Genomic DNA, 17,705 nt, shown 5'->3' on the forward strand with positions numbered 1-17,705 from the left:
CGAAATACTCAGAATTACCCGAGATAAAAATTGTTATGAATCATATTTCTGTAAGGTTAATATTACAGTTTTATAAGGAATGGAAGCTGTTATTCAACATTTAGTATTTCATATACAGACAGACGCTGTTCTTATGAATTGTTACTTTTCTGGAGAGGGTACGTAAAGCGAACCGCCATTATCCATAGACACAATGTTATAAATTGAGGTTACTTTCCTTAAGGACCAATAAATGACAGAGGGGGGATTCACTAATTTTATGGCCTGAAACGTAACTTAAAGGCAAGGGAGATGTATTAGAAAATTTTAAAGTCATTAGTGACACTTGCATGCTACAAAACACCAGTAGAACAGAACTCTTCAACTTATGAGACATGACTACTAGGGTATCACTTACTTACTTATGCAGCTGAGCCTTTCTTGAGGAGCCACCAATTCTACAGCTACTCAAGAATTTCCCAGCATTTTATGGACCCGAAGGTTCATTACCTTGTTCACAAGAGCCCTCCACTGGTCCCTATCCTAAGCCAGACAATCCAAACTATACCATCCCAAACTATCTCTCTAAGATACATTTTAATATTGTCCACCCACCTACGCCTTGGTCTTCCCAGTGGTATCTTTCCTTCTGGCTTTCCCACCAATATCCTATATGCAGTCCTTTTCTCCTCCATTCGTGCTACATGACCTTCCCACCTCATCCTCCTTATCTTGATCATTCTAATTATACTTGGAGAAGAGTACAAGTTATGAAGCTCCTCATTATGCAGTTTGCTACAACCTCCTGTCACTTCATCCCTCTTTGGTCCAAATATTCTCCTCAGCACCCTGTTTTCAAACACCCTCAGTCTATGTTCCTTCCTTAATGTCAGAGACCAAGTTTCACATCCATACAGAACCACAAGCAAAATTATAGTTTTATATATTCTAATTTTTATGTTTTTGGACAGCAGACGAGAAGACAAAAGTTTCTCGACTGAATAGTAGTAAGCATTGCCCGAGTTCAATCGCCTCCTAATTTCCTCCTTTACTGGGGCACAAATCACAAAATTATTAACAAAATATACAGGAAAATCTTATATATGTATACCTCGTATAAGATGCAGAGCGGAGCACAGGATATTGCCATCTTCTTTCTCCGTTTCCGTTCGCACGTGTTCGTTTTTGTTCGGAAGGGATTTCGAATGAGCGAGATGGCGTTCGGTTTACGAGCCGAACCAAGGGCCCATATAAACCTGTATCGTTGCCTGTTTATGTGGTACACCCTGAGCAGTGTCAGCTGCCTTCCCTTCACCGTTTCATAGTGGTATATAGCATAACGCTTCCTCTCAATCCTGATGACGCAACGAGGAAGACGTATGGGAGAGTGAAGTTATAGCTCCACGCATTCTGAGCATCAACTTTAACTGTAGGTGAATGGTGAGCTTTACAACACAGCCTCTATATTCCTGGGGGTACGCGGTAACGTATTTGGTTGAGGCACTGTGCTACAAGACGGAAAGACGCGGGTTCGACTCCCGGTAAGGTCGTTGGATTTTTCAAATGACTTAATCCTTCCAGCCGCATTATGGCCCTGGGGCGTCTCCTATAATAGAAATGAGTACCAGGAATCTTCCTGGGGTAAAGTGCGGCCAACGCGTAAGGCTGACAACCTCACAGTCATCTGTGAGCCAGTTGTCTAGAAAATGTGGGAACCTCGACGTCTCACAGCGCTATGGGCCTACACGGCATGTCGCAAGGATAGCTTTACCTTCACCTTTCTTTACTGTCGGGGAGAGAACACATGGTACCCGCTTGGTAGGAAACTCTGTGGCCTCCAGTGCCTGTTTCGACGCCGTGGAAACAGAAAAATTTGTACCCTTGCTGGGAATCCAACCCTGCTCAAAATGGTTCAGCTAGCGGCATGTACAGCAGAATAATTAACCATCGGGCTGATTGTTCCCGTAATAATCTCTGTCCATTTACGTACAAGCTATGAGTTCCCTATTGGTCAGACTATCTTTTCCATCTTTTTAAGTTTATATGACGGACTGGATACAAGCACAGTAATATTTAATTTGAATTATGAACAGAGATACGCTGTAATGTGACCTGGATCTGTTCCTTGCCGCACGCAACACGCTCATTAATATCACAAAAAGTTCAAATAGCGGACACAATTTTTGGAGATTAATTTAAATTAAAAGTGTGTGCATCATATCTTCTGTCTAGGTAATGCGTTTAGAAGCCAGTTGGAGCATCGTATCGCATTGGAGTTCCTCATTTTTACCCTTTGAGGACTGAATTTCTTCTAAGATATATATAGAAATTGTTTCGTACCTCACAGGAAACATATTACGTCTCCGCTACAAAAACCAATCGGTTAATGCTGTAGGGAAACAGCCGCTGTTTACTGTGAGAGCCATACGGAACACACAGATACACTCTGTGGGCAGAATGCAGAGTTTTAGCGTGTTAAATAGGTTGTACATATAGTAATCAGTGCCCTTTAAAAAGGTTAAGCTAGTTCATTCGGTGACTGTAAAACAAACCATATGAGGGTATAAATATATGTGAAATATTGCATATTTATTGTTATGCCTTATATTTAATATTTTATATTAGAAATGTCATGAGCTGATTAACAAATAAAGAGGCTCTCACTATTTTGCCGTCACGTACTTCGTTATAGTATATGTTACCAGTCATTAGTGATAAAATTAGTTATGAATAGGAGCAGAAGCTGACAGTGGAAGGTACGCTAGAAATGTGAATTGACGATAGAAGCTGTAAAATTAAGTTTGCATCGTTGACATATGCCTAATATGCCTCAGCACAAAATACTGTGACAGATTTTGATCGAAGCATTGCTAGGCAACGACTCGGTAAACACTTTCCAACATGCAACAATATAGGGGAATCTGTTTTCTATGTGGTCTGCGCGAAGCAACAGTAGAACAGCGGGTTTATGTAATCCGTTTCTAAGCAATGGCTCGGTAAACACATTTCCGCTTATCGGACCTTGCTATGCAATGCGGTGACGTCATCAACAATAGAACGGTATTTTCCGTGGGGTCTGTGCATAGTGTTTATGACAGAAGTGAATTCAGAAGCAAGTTCAGTTCATGGCAAGACATAGCCACGGGAAGACCGTAGTCGGCCTGTGGAGACCTTGGGTGTTGTGTGTCAGTGATATCTGGAATGTGACCTTTATAGTTCCTGTGTTAAACTCCGTTGCCAGGAAACGGATAGGGAAAACCTTTCCAGAGGTATAGCTATTGCTGAGATATGTTACCTATCAAACGACTAGTGTAAGCAAATATAAAAAAAAACTTCGTTGTTTTAGTCCTCAAGTGAACTACACTAACGAGCAACCGCCGCTTGTCGACGAAGATAGTGTCAATTTTAGCGGATAGAGGGTGTCGTGTGGTCAGCGCATCGAATCCCCACGGCCGTTAACCTCGGTTTTCTAGACCGGAGCCGCTATTTCCTTCAAATAGCTCCTCAGTTATCCTCACGAGGCTGAGTGGACTCCGTTCCAGACCCACTACTTCTCAGAAAATCTGGTAGCGCCGGGAATCGAACCCGGACGTCTGGATCTCTAGCCAGGAACTCTGACCACTAGACCACAGAGATTTTATTTATGTGTTATAATTAGAGTAATCTTAAAAGTGTTATAATTGTTTGTAGTTATGACTAGTGAATATGCAAGTAAATCGACTCGCCAATCAAAAGCCGCGTTTTTAGTCACCAATACACGTGACAGTAAGTTCTAAATGCGAGCTAATAAGTCCTGTTCCATTTTGTTAATATCACCCTCGTCCATACTTGTTCATTTTAATGATATGTGAAATGAGACGACTGTTCGTTTGTACCTCCTGTTCTAATGTCAGTTATTTCCCCACCGTAAGTTTTTTGTATTATTCCTTTACAGGAATAAGACGAGGAAGTGCTCACACGTGATCGGTTGGCTGTTACAGCTTGCAGCTTGTATCTTGAGTGACACTATGTTTTTTGTCGTCCATGTTAGACGTTTATGATAATTGCCCCATTAGGGAGACGGAATAGTAATTAGGTAACTGCAATTATATTCTTTCCAAGTCTCAACTCCGTATTGCCTCAAAGAATGTGGGTACTTCGGTTGGTAAAGGAGACACTTGTCTAGTGTGGCACGCGGATGAGGCCCTATGCTACATGCCGGAAGGTTGGGGGTTCGATTCCCGATGAGGTCACTGGATTTTTCAATTGCCCCAATCCTTCCAGCCGCAATATCGCCCTGGATTCGACTCAGTTTCTAACAGAAACGAGTACCAGGAATCTTCCTGGGCTGTAAAGGGAGGCCTGCGCGTAAGGCTGACAACCTCACTGCCATCTGTGAGCTGATTATCTCACAACACAAACCGTCAGCGAGAGCTAAGACCAAACGTTCAAAACTCGACACATGTGAGGCCTTGCACCAGAGAATTAACAGTTTAATGTTTCGTCTTTGCTCTCGCAGATGGTTTGTCATGTTTTCGGTTTATATAAGGGAACGGCACTTAATATATTTATGCCCATAAACACATCATTTTTGTGATCCAAGAAAAATTGTATTTATTATACAAAACTCCCGATCTTCAAGAATACAAAACACACCAAAGGAGTTACATAAATTAAATATTTTGTCTTTAAAAGAACATTTTTTGACGAATGGCAAATGCGCAATCTTACAGGTAGTGTCCTCTAAGAATGCGCAACATGTCCTTTAAGAATACGCGTTTTTTTTATTGCTAGTGCGGTGGGACTAAGTCTCTTGTACTGCGGCCACTTCTGGCCTATTGTACCAGCCCCAGATGATAGGTGAGTGTGATTGTGGAGCAATTGGTGGAATGAAGATTGGCAGGGGAAACCGAAGTACTCGAAGAAAACCTGTCCCAGCGCCACTTTGTCCACCACAAAACTCACTTGACCAGAGCCGGGATCGAACCCGGGCCGCCGCGGTGGGAAGCCAGCGACTAACCGCTTGAGCTATGGAGCGGCCCCTAAGAATTCTTTTTAATCAGATGAATTCCCGTTGTCTCGAATGGACGTACTGCTATTTTCATGTTTGCCTCTCTCTCGTAGGCTGATCTGAAGATTCTGGCAAAGTTGGTCTGAGCAATTGCAGTGTCAGGATGGTTCACTAGCCACCTGTCAGCCTCTTGGGCGTAGGCTTCCTTCAGAGGCCCGAAAAAGCCAACATCTGAAGGCTGAAGCTTGTGGCTTGCATGCGGTGGTAAAGACAGAAGAGTTATACGATGTTCCCTACAGAAGAGAACAGCTTCAGTACTGCAATGGGCGTTCAGTCTTACAGACGTCTACGTAGTTCCACCTTTTAGCCAATAGCTGGGAGGCGCCTTCACGCAGGCCAACAGCGAGTAGTTCACATCTTAGGTTGTGTGTTCACCTTGCAACAGGAATATTTATATCCAAGAAAATATTATTAAGATGTGCAAGAAAGCTTGCCTTCTTAATATTCAGATTTATATCAAGATTAATGAATTGTTATTCTTACCTGATAAATCTTTATTAAACCACGTTCAGGAAAATTCTTAACACCATTGAAGAGTACCTCACGAGCTTCGTCTCTTGACAGAATGGCGCCAGTGAGCAGTGCTGCCAACTATAAGAAAATGCCACTGCGCAATCTTAAGTGCCTTTTCCCTACCTTATCTTGTGATGGTTCAGGTGTCCGGAGATAGGGACTAGCTCCATCGATTTGGTCCGACTAAGTAGGTTTTACCTGAAGACGGAGATAGAATCCAGCCTCTGAAACGTTGTGTTTTGAAATATAATCAGAACGATGGATAATGTCCGGAAACATAATATTTGTACTAACGCAGCCTCGTCACATACTTTTAGATCTTATTATTCCAGAGGTAGGCTCTGAGATGGCGGGAAATGCTCACCTTGAAACGAATGCGTGTAATTGCATCTCTCTGTTATTTGTATTGGAAAGTAGACCATGATAACAGCTTTCCGCTTCCGAGGCTTGGAACACTTTGACGGTTGTTACAGACCAGTAATTAGGGCGGTGATCTATCCATGACAACCATAGACGAACATTCATTAAGAATTTGCTACAGCCGTCTTGTCTCTGCATATGTTTTCCATTTTTTAAATATAATCATTCTCATAAAAGAGCTTTGTGCGTGAAATAGTCCTACATCTTCCTTAATATGGGGTTTTTATTCCTCCAGTAGCCATGCAATTTACCTATTGGTATTCAGGGTTTCAAATGATAGGTTCTCTTCTGCGTTTTTGTTCACAAATGGCCCATGGCTGGAGATCTGTTCAGTTGCTGTTGACCGTGTATTTTTCGCTTAAAATTTATCTTTATTAAATAAAACTCTTTCTATCATACTCTGAAATTATTTAAATGGCTTCCTACTCGGGAAACACAATGGAATTATAATCAGACAAGTGAGAAGCATTTGAAAATCTTGGAAACCTGTATTTTTCGATTTTCTTTTTGCATATAGCATGTAGTATGAGAAACTGTATATAAGTAGAGTTGTCCCATCATTAATCAATACACTATGATGATGGATGTTGGAGTGGAGTTGTAGCTCCATATATTTTTAATATCTGCAAGAGATTATTATTATTATTATTATTATTTATTTATTTATTTAAACTGAAAATGGGGTTTTGCCCGGCGGCAGTGATACTACAATAAGACACAACACAAATACACACATCACACAAAATAACTCACCACACTCAAACAAAACACAACACACAAATCTACACAAACAACAAAGGACNAAAGATAATGCACAAATCAGACAGATATCAGCGAAGTAGATTCCAATAAACCGAAACCGGTTAGTAACGACGAAAAGAACAATTGGGAAGACTCGTGGTTTTAAATTTTAAACTAGATGCAGTGTAACAGCTACGTAAGTGCATACACCTGATGATGGCCGTTTGCGGCCGAAACATGTAGTGTAGAAGAGGGCAAGACAAAAGAACTACAATAAATTGTTGCACTTGGGACGGTGTTTATGTCATATATGCAATTACAACTATAATAGACGAAATATTTTATGCGAACTGAGACAGAAAAGTCTGTTCTTACCCCAGTAAATGATTACTTTTCTTGTTAATGTAACAATATATATCTGCGGAAGCTTTCAGAACTAAATAATACTCGACATAAGAAATTTATTTTTACTGACGCGAGTAAAGAATTGAATCACATTCAAAAAGTCTGCGGCAATTCTTACACATCACTTTAGCGTCTGTGGCTACCGTTCTTGGTGGAGAGATTAACGATTGAATTTCATATCTTCAGCGCCTTTTATTACGCCATCTTTGTTAAACAAGAACACTCTCCCACGTAATGTCAGGCTCTCTTATTTTATAATCCTCTGCTCTTTATCCATTGTACGTTACATTAACCCCCTTTACGTACATCCCTCTCATTATTCAGTTCATTCATCACCTCTGTTTCTTACCACGTCACTCCAAAGTAACCTTATTTCTCGTGTTCTGGCCTCTGAAACACAATTTCTCTCGACTTTAAATAAAAACCGTTATTACAATGTAAATATACCACTAATGATTTCTTCACAATAAAGAGACCATTATGCAACTACTACGTTCTTCCTCTACGCTTCATACTCATCCCGGCACTGCTGTACTGCACTGCGCTGCATTGAACTTCGTGTGACAGAATGATGGATCACGGGAATGTCGACAAACTTGCCTCGTGCTGAACCTCTCTCTTCTCCCGTTCCTTTTGACCGTGCGTTCGTGCGATTCGCTTACATTATTTATAAGCAGGGCGAGGGGTTGTCCAGGTATGGCCAGCACCGTGTTCGTAGCACAAGTGGGAAACGGCTTTCACGCGATTCTGAGCCAAACCAAACTGGACGGCGTAAGTTAGAGCTGCTGAAATTTACGTTTGCGGTCAATATAAAGTTCTGACATATTTTCAACCGAGAAACGTGAAACCTAAACTAAAAGTATTACAGAAATTGCTATTTGTGATTTAAGGATGCGACAATAACTGTGATCGCCATATGATTTGACGTTAAGTAACTTTCACTTACCCACAGAATGGATTTTGGACCTTACGTGATTCTTGAGATAAACGTCAATTGTTTCATCAAGTTCTACTGACCAAATCGTCTTCGTAACAGAAATAAAATAACGTGCTTGAGATGCCCGCGGTATTGTGCAGCAAGACTATGGTCTTGTGAGACTTGAAGCCGTATAGTCTGGTAGACAGGCTCCAACACACTGCCTCAGTATTTTTGGTACAATAAATTGTACTGCGGATGGAAGTAGCTGGCTCTTCAGAAATATCGATACGTATCTACCAGACCACACGGCGTCACTTCACATTTTAAAGTGGCAAATGCTGCCAACGTAACAGTGTCTGATACTCACTGATCTCTTCATTGAGACTTCACTCAGCTCTGAAGCATCTGAGTTTCAGCCGTTATTTTTATTGCTAGTGGGGTGGGACTAAGTCCCTTGTACTGCGGCCACTTCTGGCCTATTGTACCAGCCCCAGATGATAGGTGAGGGTGATTGTGGAGCAATTGGTGGAATGAAGATTGGCAGGGGAAACCGAAGTACTCGGAGAAAACCTGCCTCAGCGCTACTTTGTCCACCACAAATCCCACTTGACCAGACTTGGGATCGAACCCGTGCCGCCGCGGTGGGAAGCCAGCGACTAACCGCTTGAGCTATGGCGCGGCCAGTTTCAGCCGTTACTTCTCCTTCAGGGTCTGTGGCGGATGTTTTAATGGGGCATATCTCGCCCGACACGGCTCTGTGAGGTATCGTACACAAATCCAAAGATGTCCCTATACTTATTCTGAGGTATAGTTCACGCGTTTTTAACCTTGATATTAGATGGTGGTGGGACCGCCTCTATGGTCTAATGGTCAGAGTTCCTGGCTACAGATCCAGATGTCCCGGGTTCGATTCGCGGTTCTACCAGATTTTCTGAGAAGCAGTGGATCTGGAACAGTGTCCACTCAGCCGAAATTAACGGCCGTGTGGATTCTTTGCGCCGACCACGCGACACCCTCTATCCACCAAGTTGGCACAAACTTCGCCGACAAGCGGCGGTCTCTCGGTCGGTATAGTTCGCTTGCGGACTACAGGCCACGGAGTTTTTTTTAGTGGTCGGCTTAAACCCGTGGCCGCTTTATTCCAAGGGAAAGAATCCCCCGATAGCCACTAGATTGGAAGTTAGGTGGATCCCAGAGCATGTATGGATGTTATGGAGAAGATAAAAATTTGTTGTCCCTGTCAGAAATCGAACCCTGCTTCCTAGTCCGTCCACCCTGAGGCCGTCTTTATATCTGATGCGAAATAGAATGGCACCTCTAAGTCTCAGGCATAGTGATGGGTGGCGTTAGTTCACTATCCTATTGTCACGTGATAGAGGGACTAAAGACATTGTTTTTTATTCGCTTAGTGGGGGGTGGAGTCCAACTGGGTCCACTCGGCACGGCGGCCACTGATTGGCCTAAAAGACGGGGTTTGGATTGGTAATTGGATTTATTGAACACTTACAGATCATAACTACAAGTAACTATAGCCCTATCGCTAATTCACACACTCAGCGGCTCACCACAGCACGTACTAAGTCTTCCCAGTGTGATCTGGTTCATCCTGGTCCCTCACATTTTTCTTTTTCCCCTTGGCACTACAGCCCCAGTGGGCCTAAGCCTACCTCCATGAACTTCTCCGTTCACTTCGGTTTTTCTCGATCTTACACATTCGGTAGGACCCCTTGGGCGGGTGATCACCTCGTCGCAAGGCCTCTACCTGTACACAAACACAGAAAATGGCACACACACAACATTAGAAATATTATAGAAGGTTATCAGCTCCGTCCAGTATGACTGATAACTTCTTTTCTTTTTTAATCTTTCATCCTTGACATGTTTCGGTCTGAGAGACCATCTTCAGAAGTGTATATACCAATACGGGCAGAAACTACTATTGCATTGTGATTGGTCAGTATCAGTACATACATACAATATCGTTACAATGCTATGAATATAAAATCTGACCCTTTAACAGCTACAGCGATGTGCATGAATTTATTAAAATATTTATAAATTATTATAATTACTTTATTTTCAAGTTCGGTTTAGAAAAACTTTGTTAAAATCTAGGACCAATTTGATTCGGGTCCTTTATACTGCTTCTCTTTAAAGGAAGTTGAGTGGTTCTGTTGTTCGGGCCACGCCATGTTGTTATATGTAAATGATTAGAGCAACCGAAACCTCAAATGAACGTAGCCTACGGCTTATCTGCAATGTACAAATGTACAGAAAGTAACATTGCCTTCCGAGCCAGCTGCCGCTAACACGGTACTGTGACATGACCGAACAGTTTAACAAGAGATGCCATCCGTTGCCGGGCAGTGGCACAGTAAACACCATCAAACAGATCATCTCTAGGTTCCGAATAAACACACTACAATAACATAATCGTTGGAAGCGGTGTTTTCTGTGAGGTCCGTGCCAAGTTTATGTAACGAATCGACAAGCCGAGCCTGCGTTATGTACCAGTGTGGAGGCGAGGTCGAATACCTCCACCGTGACCCTACGAGTCGTAGGAGGCGACGAAAAGTTAAATCTCAAATTTGAGACAGTAAAATATGGTGGCGAGTCCCGAGGGACTCGGACCCGAGAAAGACTTCGCTGGCAAGGGCCAGCAGCGTATACAAACGATTGACCCTTCCATTCGTCAGAAGAGGGCCCTCCACGAAAACAAGACCGTAACTGTCAAACAGACATAAATATGTGGTAAAGAACCCCGGATTGGGTTCGACACCAAGACTTACTGACTGACCGTCAGTCGCAATGTGACTTTGACTTTGATTTTATCGGCGTTATGAATTAGTTGCAGCTATGAATTAGTTCTGAGAATGTAGCCAGCCGGTAAGGACAAGAGTACGGAAGCTGAGGAATCTACATTGTTGGAAGCCGTTACCAGGGAACGATAGGGGAAGACAGAATAATATATATGTTGTTACAGCGATGTTCATCATATATGGATCTGTGAATCTGTTATTCTTACCTGTATTTACGAGTTACGGGAGTTCAATAAATTCAATTATCAATTCAAACCCCGTGTCTAGTCACTAACGCCTGACAGTACATTCAGATTTCCATGGCAAATCAGTCTTACGCCTGCGCAGTAAGCGACGTATCTTGGACAATGCTTTACTTCTTGCACTTGCCCGAATTCTGTCGTACTGGTTTTTAAATAGTGGGTGGAGAGTTGTGTGGGTTAGAGCTAGTCTGGGAATTTCTTGTCGTCTTGCCGCCCCTGAAAATCGTCTCTGCTTCATTTATTCAGTTCGAGACCCAAGCTCTCATTGTCACCAGGAGCACGTAATTCACGCTGACCACTTGGAGGGACACTCCAGTTTGTTGATTGGTATCTTTTGAGAAATGAGTCTATAACATTTCTTTAATTGTTCGATACCTCGTGTCCCCATTTTTTTTTTAATGAGATCGCCCGTAATTATTTGTGCGCGAAGCCTCTGTAGCTAAATTGTAAAGTTTGTTTTTCTTTTTCTTGTTTCAAACGTGGGTCGGGTGGTCATAGGAACTGACGTGTCCGGTGTTAACACAGCTTACACTGCAGAATCATAAATTGCGGAATCGTTGTAATTTATGTGAGCCCCGATAGCGCAGTCTTTTTAGCGATAGGCTACGGACCAAACGCCTGGGTTCGATTCCCGGCAGAGGTAAGATCCTTTTTTCCAAATCCCCATTGTCCAGGCCGGCTCTGGGGCACACCCAGCTTCCTACCCAATTGCTACCGGGGTGTCAAGCTGCCGTAGCATGAAGCTGGCCACTGGCCTCCGTCTAGTACCGAGGCCAAGAGCGGTGGAGCTTACCCCTACTCTCACGGTACACTGCTTAATTCATTAAGCACAGATTTTACCTTAACTTAACCATTTATTTAGTTTTGTTTAAGACGCCCAATTAACACGGGGGCACGGGATAGCGTACTTGGTTGAGCCACTATGCTACAAGGCGGAGAGTCTAGGGTTCGATTCCCTATGACGTCATTGGATTTTTCAATTGACCTAATCGTTCCAGCCGCACTATGGCCTTGGGGTCGTCTCAGCCTCTAACGAAATGAGTAACAGGAATCTTCCTTGGGGGGTGAAGGATGGCCGGAGATAAAAGCTGACAGCCTCACCTCCACCTGTGAGCCGATTGTCTAGAGAAGACGTGGGAGCCTCGACGTCTCACAACCCAATGGGCTTCCACGGCCTGTTACGGGAGTAGCTTTACTTCTGAGACACCCCAGAATGTAATTTTTCAGTCATTCACTTCAGAACGTTTCCGATTTAAAATGAGGGGAATTTCTTTTAAGTTGTAACTAGTAATGGAATGTGATTGGGCCTAATGACTAGGCTACTGGCTTGAGGTTCAAGGTCTGTAGTTAGGGAAGCAGGTAGTTATGTTGCTACGTATGTGGGCAGTTTGTTAGTTACTTCCCAAACCTGAAGGCTGGGCCGGTGTTGTTGACTTCCTGCAGTGGGAAACCCGTCACTGTCCGGTCCTGCTGGTCAGGGCAGATGTCAGTTTATCGCGATGGACACATCGACGTCTGTAAGCTGCCGCGCGCGGTTCGTACGCCTGAACCCGTGTGCAGCAGTGACTCTACTTTCATTCATGTTTCGTTTCGTTAACTTCTGATCTGCTGCATGATTTGTCGGCCATGTCAAGGATAAGTTCTAAAGAGGTCCACGCTGGAGACAGACTGTGCTGGGATGGACAAAAAGGCGAGAATACGAACCTCGTATATTCATGTATTTCGAATTACAGACGTAATCTACAATAGAGAAACGACCCTAGCAGTTAGCTGCTGACAGCCCTAAAACGTTACAAAAATAGAAGCATTATCCGCTAGTATATTATATTAAAGGAGCACGCGGTAACGTAGTAGGTTGAGGCACTCTGATGCAAGCCGGAAGGTCGCGGGTCCGATTCCCGATGAGTTTGTTGAATTTTTTAATTGATCTAGCCCTGTAGTCGACGCAGCCTCTAACAGAAATGAGTACCAGGAATCTTCCTGCGTCCACATTCAAAAATAAACTGTTAATGTTGTTTACGGAGATAATTTCTGTCGTGCGAGACACGTTAAGTGCATTCTTGGGAGACTGAGCGAACTCTGATAATAAAACCTGGTAGATTATTTTTTTGTAGTTTCGTGGGGTGGGGTGAGACTGAATCCATTTGGTACATCTACCACTCTCTGGCCTATTGTACCAGCTCCGGGTGAGAGATGAGTGTGGAGCAGTCGGTGGGATGAGAATTGGCAGGACACAGTGCCACAGTGGCACTTTGTCCACCACAAATCCCACTTGGCCAGACCCGGGATCGAACCCGGGCCGCCGCGTTGGGAAGCCAGCGACTAGCCGCTTGAGCTATGGCGCGGCCACCCTTTTACCCTTTACAGTACTGTAAATAGTGTGGCTTTCGGAAAGACGGAACAGCGGCGAGTGTCCCTCCTCCTGTTCCGCGTGGCGTACTTGTAACCTCCAGGTGCTGGCGAGTGCTAAACCCAAATTACTGCTCCAGATATGAGATGCCACAGCTGCTTGTGCAGCTACTGGTTCCGTGAGTGGCATGCGTAATAAGGGGACTCGATGTGCTGTACCTCGACACCTGCAGCCCTCGTTAACTTGATCGTCTGCTCCTCAGTGCACTGGATATGGTTCTTGTTTCATTCTGATGAACACCAGCAGTTGATACAGCCCTATCCTTCTAGCTTGTGTTCGAATTTCGGCCAAAACATCGATTATTCTTATAGATATTTTTCGTGGTTTTCTTCCTTCCCTCCAGCAAATTAGAATATCGATTTCGTTACGACTGCTTCTTTCCTGATAATTTCCAATTCAGTCTATCANATATCAGCCCCGTTGAGCCAACGAGGTCGGTCCTCGGTACCTTGATACTTCCCCCATCTACCAGAGACATTGGAAACTACTTGGGCGGGAAATTGTTGCCTAATTTAGCTCAGAGGTCTCCTAGAGACATGAGGTTCTTTTACGTGCCGTAAATCTACGTCACGGGACACACGGCTTAAAGTCCCTCCCGTAGGACTTATTCCCTGAATTTTTCCGCCCTTAAAAATTCCACGACCTCCGCCGGGTTTGAACCCGCGTACCTTGAGTCATGAGGTGGGAACGTTACCCCTAGACTACGGTTGCCGCTTACATTGTGTATATGTAATGACCGTCTCCTGCTTGCTTGTAAATGTAGAATACAATGTTTGTACTTGATTAATATTCATCATGTACGGTCATAGCTACTGACATCATCGTAAAATGGCCCCAAACTATTAGTTCCGATATTATCGTTTGGCATTATGAGCATTCTCAAATATATTGAAAGAGTAAGTTAATAAGTCGCAAGATATTGTAGCATGCAGACCCGTTGCTACGTAATGGCCAGTAAACAACAAGAGAACGGTGTTTTCTATGAGATCCGGTCTGTGATGTTTTCTACTTGGTTGTAAAGCTTCGTAGTTTGGAGATACCCCGACGTTTCGGATGACAATATCGCCCCTGTCTTCAGGATCTAAGTGTAAACCAAGCAGGAAAACAACAAAAGCAGGCGGAAATCTTGGTTTGCTCTTCGACTATTTAAGATTTAAGGAATGTACTCCTTCGAAACGTAGGTATCTTTCCGACAAAACACGCCGTTACGACACAGAAGAAAATATTCTTCATAGGAACATTCGTTAACTAGGCGTTAACTCCCATCAAAAGCAATGATATACTTAAAATTTGAAGGTTAGGGGAACTCCGCCTGCGTAGCTTGTTCCAGGAGTGTTATGGCCTCGCTATGTTGCTCTCAGTATAGCAGCTTCTTAATTCCTGCTCTGATCAGCCCTGGAAATCTCTGAGACTGTCACCCAGCCTGACTTATTCTCTTGAAACTGTAACTAGCAGCTTGGTCGCTACTATCAGCTGAAGATTTATGGAGCCCAGAAGCCAGGATTCATTGCCAGTAAAGTTTAACTACTGCAAGTGAGGATGCGGGCCGTGAACTCTCACACTCGCCACATAATTGGCTGATATCTCTCTCTCTCTCTTCGGATTTCACACGTCAAGTTGCTCCGTTTCCAGCTATTAAATCTGTTCTCGGAGACTGAACACTCATTATCTCTATGTATTGAAATCATTATGGTGCTGCGTGGTATTGTGATAACTCATAGCGCCAGTAGATTGCAGCACGTTCTGGTTCTAGATAGTAGTTATATTTCTGCCGGCAGATAGATCTGCCAACAGTTGTCTCCTTGTCGATAGCTGTTATAATTTTTATGGGAAAAAATTGCATATTTCAAAGGCTACTTAAAACATATGATACGGGATAGCTCAGTCGGTATAGCGAATTACTACGGACTGGACGGCCAAGGGGTCGGAATTCGAGTCCCGGTAGGGTCAAGATTTTTGTCCTCTACACGTCGTTCAGACCGATTCTGTACCGTAGATAAAAAAAATCAGTTTGCTGTGTGGGCGGGACAGTTTATTATTAACAATAAGTTAATATCAGTGCCTATGTGGTATTTAAAATGCCAAATAATGAAACTGGTAAATATATGTTCCCCAACTGGAATACAGTTTTCCATTCATTTAATTTTACGCGGAGGTAAGGATGCATTTATATAATTATTTGAAACTGCAGTCAATTTTGGGAAGTGGTCCGCTACATACCTGTCCTGATTGGATTTCTGGGGCTGAAACATAGAGGTCACACAGTTCCATTAACCTGTCACGAGGCAGTTCAAGTAATTAGGTGCGACAGATAATTAATGGAGGAAGAAGAGCTTTTGTTTCTCTGCCGACCGCAGTCCTACAATGCAGGGTTCATATCTTCCGGAAAATGTCATTTACAGCCCTTTACACGAACACAAGTTTATAAAGAACATGACTAACAAACAGGGGCGAAGTTACAGTCAAACTGATTTCACTGTTACAACTGACACACAATTGGATATTTTCCAGTGTCATCTCTTCGTTAAGGAAACGCCGCGTTTCAGAAGCGAGCCCGCCTCCACAAGGGATGCTGACTGCTGGGTCGCCCCCTTTTCTCTTCCTTATAACCACTTTGCACGGACTGAGTAGAAAACACCGTTTCCAACTGTAACTCTATTGTTGCATGTGTATTCGTTGCCGCAGGAATGTTTTTTACCGATCCGTCGCCTAGAAGCGGGTTGCATAACACAGTTGCTTATTCGCCTGTTGCTTAGCAATCGCTGTAGATGCTACAATTCTAAAGCAGGTGGTATACTTCTTTACCACTTTGCATTAATGGGTTAAGAAGACAACACAACGAATTCAGGCAGCAACTCCTTTTTTTTTATTGTTAGTGGGGTGGGACTATGCCCCTTGTACTGCGGTCACTTCCGGCCTATTGTACCAGCCCCAGATGATAGGTGAGGGTGATTGTGGAGCAATTGGTGGAATGAAGATTGGCAGGGGAAACCGAAGTACTCGGAGAAAACCTGCCGCAACGCCACTTTGTCCACCACAAATCCCACTTGACCAGACCCCGGGATCGAACCCGGGCCGCCGCGATGGGAAGCCAGCGACTAACCACTTGAGCTATGGCGCGGCCCCGGCAGTACCTTACACAAATATATTTGCTTCTCAATATTATAATGAAGGTGCTCCTTAAATATCCTTCGCTTGGTACATTCTGTGGCGCCTGTTCGGCTATATAAGCGCATTCATGAAGGTCTAACCCATGGATCAGTAAGATCCCTGTCTTACGTTAGGGACTTATATTTCATTTAGCCGTTTCAAAACTAATTTAGGAACATTAGAGAGTAAATATCGCCGCGTGCTTGGAGACAATGGACTGTCGTCTTCAGCTCCCAGACTGTCATTAGGCATGAGAAATGAGATATAACATCCACGCATTCTAACGAAATTACAAATTACTCCATGCGAATAATCGACTTGCGTTTGGACACTTTTTATCGAGAATTCGGTTAGTATTAATTTAAATAATTTAAATTACTGAAATTTAGACTGCCATTAGTGAAATTCACCGAGCAAGTTGTCTCACGCTGCAGCTCCTTTCCGATTTACTTCTGGCAGGCACTCGCCTCGCCGATCGCAGCATGAACTGTCTTCACCCTCTCGAACACTGGGTTCGAATCCCACTCCAGGCCTGGTTGTCTGTGTGCGTTTATTCTGTGCTAGTATTGTCCTGTGTGTAGGTAGTGGCCTTGCGAAGGGCTGATCCCTGTCCAAGGAGTCTTACCGACTGTGTATAGATTAAGAAACTGAAAAAGCAACCAAGGTCCGCAAGGGCTGTAAAGCCATAGATACATAGGACAGACGACAGACAGACAGATGGGTAGGCAGGTAGATAGGTAGGTGGGTGGATGGGTAGGTAGGTAGATATGTTGGTTGGTAGGTAGGTGGGTAGGAAGGTTGGTTGGTTGGTTGATTGGTTGGTAGGTAGGTATGTAGGTAGTTATGTAAGTAGGTAGGTGTTAGGGTGGGTAGCCACAGACAGACAGGCGGATACTGAGCTTGAATTTCGGACTGGACACCGACTACTCTGGCTGAGATTTTCATGGTCTTTCTCAGTCCCTCCAGACAAATACCGGGATAGTACCTTCAAAAAGGCCACTTTTCCTTGGCCGCGCCATAGCTCAAGCGGTTAGTCGCTGGCTTCCCATTGTGGCGG

The 17,705-nt window shown here is 43.7% G+C and overlaps 1 protein-coding gene across 3 annotated transcripts in view; it reads left to right on the top strand.

Annotated features, from left to right (window-relative positions):
• The window catches only part of LOC111868864, a 359,329-nt gene that overhangs the window by 179,341 nt on the left and 162,283 nt on the right, over positions 1–17,705 (top strand). The gene's annotated exons all lie outside the window — the stretch shown is intronic.

This window comes from Cryptotermes secundus, unplaced genomic scaffold (assembly GCF_002891405.2).
Source record: "Cryptotermes secundus unplaced genomic scaffold, Csec_1.0 scaffold523, whole genome shotgun sequence".
NCBI classification, from domain to species: domain Eukaryota; kingdom Metazoa; phylum Arthropoda; class Insecta; order Blattodea; family Kalotermitidae; genus Cryptotermes; species Cryptotermes secundus.